The following is a 4,258-nucleotide window of genomic DNA, read 5'->3' on the forward strand; positions in this document are numbered from 1 at the left end:
ATAAATTATTATTTTTCTCAATTTTTCACTCAAACTATTTATTTTTGGAGGAGGTAATAACAAACTATTCTTTTATAAAATCTTCTCACATTCTATGAACAATCTCTTCCCGGCAAGTTTTTATTTCTAAATCAGATGATCGAGAAGACGAAGCAATATTGTTACTCTTAGTCTATTGTTCATCATGTTCACCAACGATCATATCATCACTTTCATATTAAGTGAATATTCCATCACTACTTTGATTTTCATGCAAAGAATTATGTAATACAGCACAAGCAAACTATTTTCACCTGCATCTCTAAGTCATAGTTATTCATGTCTTGTCGTAGTATTTTGAAATTTACTTTTTCACGTACCAAATATTCTTTCAATTACATTACGCAAAAAGGCATGTCTATAGTTAAACTGCTCTTTGCCATTTTTAGGCTCTCATTCGCTTCCCCTGTAGTCTTGCAAATGATATCGCACTCCTTTACATGGAGCTAGAAAATCTTTTGTGTTTCTAAGACCAGCGTCAACAACGTAATATTTTTCTACAAAAATTCAAAAAATGTAATTCAGACCATACTTATGCTTCTTCTTGATTTCTTCATTTCTAAAATACTATCAAAAATGAAATTACTAATTTACATACCATGTGGTGGAAAAGGAAAGTTAGCCAATGAGTCAAGAATTGCATTCTCAAGAACTTTACTATCATGGGCAGTACCCTCTCAATCTGCTGCAACAAAGGTGAACCTCAAGTCAAAATCACATGCACATAAGACATTTTGTGAAGTATTTCCTTTACGGTTACGATATGTCTGTTGCCTATTTCTTGGGACCTCCCCTTGAATACATGTTCCATCAATTGCGCCAATGCAGTCCTATAAAAAGGAAAATACAAATATCATCAATTGTAAAGGAGCCTCATAAAAGAATATAACTTATAATTATTTTTAGAAATTAGTTGATTAAATGTTCGAAAAGTAATTTTACCTTAAACCAAGGTCAAAAACGATTTTTGTGTCGAATATTTGGATGTACACCATTCATATTTTTTGAATAAACATATGTTGGCATCAATTGACAAAGTGCCACAACAACTCTTCTAACATGTCGATTTATTGTCTCGAGCGAATGTTGAAAACATTCACTTGCTGATCGTTGACTATCATTACGTGCAACGACAGTAAGGGAAATTTATTTTCAACTTCTGTAAATCGTGGACCACTGATGGCATAATCTTTAAATCCGGATTTTCTCAAATCATCGTGCAGGATATTTATGAGAATTGACGTTTCTTCATCCGTCCATTTATCAGCAGCTGAACAACGTGCTTTATTCACTCTTTTACGTTTTTACAATATAATATCAATAGAATAACATGCAAAAATAAAAGAGGTACGAGTACAATTTGAAGTAAAGCTCAAAACATTAGTTGCACCTATCAAATAATAAAATAAAATATCAATAACTAATAACTACCCATAGTTTCATTTAACAGATACTTAATGATCAAGGAATTTTTTTTTATCATTCATAATTTTAAAAGCACAGACAAAAGAAAAGATTCATACAAATTAAATCAAGTGAGATTAATATGAAACATATATAATTTTTTTACAAATTACCTTCAACTATGTGAAACACACAGAGAATCTCCCCACAGTTTCACTAGCTCTTCAACTAGAAATATTTGGACGAAAATGCTTTATTTGTATGCTTTGTATCTGTACTTTCTTTATATACATAGGTTTGTTTTAAATGTGGTTGTTGGCATGTTTTATATAGGTAGAAAGGTTTATATAAATGTGATTGTTCGCTCGTTTCATTTAATAGAAATGTGGTTGTTGGAATATAGGTAGAAAGGTTTATATAAATGTTTATTTATTAGATACAGAAGTTTCATTTAATGGAAATATGGTTGTTGGCTCATTGAGAGAAGTTTAATTAAAAGGGGTCGATGGATATTTTTATAGATAAGTTTTATTTAAGAGAGATTAATGATATTGGTTGATCATATTAATAGAGTAAGTTGGTAGATAAATATTTAGTTGGAATCAATAAATGATTGGTGTTTTAATAAAATATAAAAAATTGGGGTTATTTTTAATTTTTAAAAGTTTCCAAGTTCTAGTTTTTTTTTAGAACTTGGGAACTTGGGGATTTTGCCAAATATATTTGCCAAGTAATGGCAAATTGTATGGAAAAACACAAGTCCTCAAATATTTTTCAAGTTTTCCCCAAAAACTACTTGGGGCCAAATGCTCACTTAAACTCTATAGCACGAAATGGAGTATGAAAGAAGGGAAATAGTTCCTAAAAAGTCTTGTAGCCTCCCCATTATAGATGTGGCGCGCTTCACACCGATAAGGAGGACTCTACTAGACTCAGATTCATAGATAGCCTATGACTATCAAACTCTGTGTTTTGATATCAAATTTGTCATGCCCTAAGTCTATACCCTAGGAGTGGCTGGCACTCGAAAACCATTATTGGTTCCCGAGAGAATCCTTGGCCTGGCTTACTTACTAAGCGTAAGACTTTAACTTGCAAAAGAATTCAGATGGGCACAATATGATATGCAAACTTAATACCCTCATTTTAAATCATAAAGAATATATATACAACGCAATTGAACAAACTAAATATTGTCTGACTAGTTTATGAAGCCTCTATGACTTATTCTGAAATAACTGCCAGGACAGGCTCACGGATACTTCAAACTCATAAATAATTACTGAAAAGTAAAGACTGAACTAAGACTCAAGAGCTTCTCTAAATGCATAGATGTCTCACCAAAGCTGAGTAGAAAGCTGGATATCCAATGTTGTTCCTGTTGAGGATCTCATCACCTATGTATACATCATAAAATAATGCAGGTCGAATGACATCGGTACACGAAATATACAGTATATAAAATGGCTAAAAGGAAATTTACTCAAATGCTCAACTCTAGGAACTAAACTCTGAAAGTAACTTAACTCAATAAAGCATGCAATATAGTTAAAAATGATGCTTTAAAAGACATGAAATAAAAAATGCAACTCAGTATATAAAAATATAATACTTTACTTCTTGAAGAGTTTCTCTAAACGACAACCATAACTTATGAGCTACGTGATGATACAATGAATTGTTGTCATTGCTATATCCATCTAATACCTTGTTAGGGTAAGGGACGCAAACTCATCTCTAGATCCAATAAAAGTCCTTTTTTCGGACAATGAGGAGTCGCCCGAATGATGGTATGATCCTATCCTACGCTGGCTACGCAATTTATGGGGTTCGAGTTGTTCTATACTCTTACCACATCAGTGCTCAATACTACTCCAAAATATAATTTATATCCTCATTTGTCTTAACATAGGATTTTGCATGGGATTACTGCTTATATTAGTTGGCCCAGTCTACTTTGGGTATCCTATTTTATCTATAGTAGTTAATGCCCCTTTATCCCCGATCTTTCCTACCCTGACTTTATCGCTTTATCGCTCTCATTATTTATATCTTTATATTGTCTGTTATATGCCTGGCTTTACTGACCTATGTCTTGTTTTTCCTTGTTTTTCCTTGTTTCTCCTCCCTTGTTCTTCTCTCTTAAGCCGAGGGTCTTTCGGAAACAGCCGCCCTACCTTTTAAGGTGGGGGTTAGGTCTGCGTACACTCTACCCTCCCCAGACCCCACATGGTGGGATCACACTGGGTTCGTTGTTGTTGTTGTTGTTGTTGTATCCTCATAACTAAATTGAGTATATTTACTCAATTAACTCGTTTAGTCTCTTTTGAATTTAGCTCAAAACTCAACTTATCTCTTCTCTTTAAAGGATATGATCTCAACTCAATGAATACATTAAAAATATGAATTAGCTTCTAAACTCAATCTCAAAATAAATGCTTAAAAATATTTGTACTCATGCTCAAAATATAATTAAGAGACTTCTCAACTCATCTCATGCTCAAAATGTTAATTAAGAGACTTCTCAAACTTAACTCATGCTCAAAATCCTTCTCAAGTAGATGATGAAAATAGTCATTCTTTAACTCAAAACAGTGCATAATATAATTGAATGCAAGACTCAACTAGGGTTCATGTGAATGTCAACATGAATCCATAATCACAACTCAATCTTATATATATATATATATATAAAAGAGAGAATATTCATCCCAGTGATGTGGCGTTTTTCAAGACTAGGCTGATTATTTAACTTTTTAAATATATTTTTTGCCATTTTAAATTAACACATTTAATTGTTTAGACTAGAAAACCC

The 4,258-nt window shown here is 32.5% G+C and overlaps 1 long non-coding RNA gene across 1 annotated transcript; it reads right to left on the reverse strand.

Moving 5' to 3' along the window:
• Positions 1–297: 297 nt before the first annotated feature.
• On the reverse strand, positions 298–1,319 carry LOC129876830 (uncharacterized). The gene is made up of 3 exons (XR_008763422.1): positions 982–1,319; positions 638–869; positions 298–536 (listed from the first exon to the last, which is right to left on the reverse strand). It is a non-coding gene; the product is annotated as an uncharacterized LOC129876830 (long non-coding RNA).
• Between the last annotated feature and the right edge of the window lie 2,939 nt (positions 1,320–4,258).

The sequence above is a fragment of the Solanum dulcamara genome, chromosome 2 (genome assembly GCF_947179165.1).
Source record: "Solanum dulcamara chromosome 2, daSolDulc1.2, whole genome shotgun sequence".
Lineage (NCBI taxonomy): Eukaryota > Viridiplantae > Streptophyta > Magnoliopsida > Solanales > Solanaceae > Solanum > Solanum dulcamara.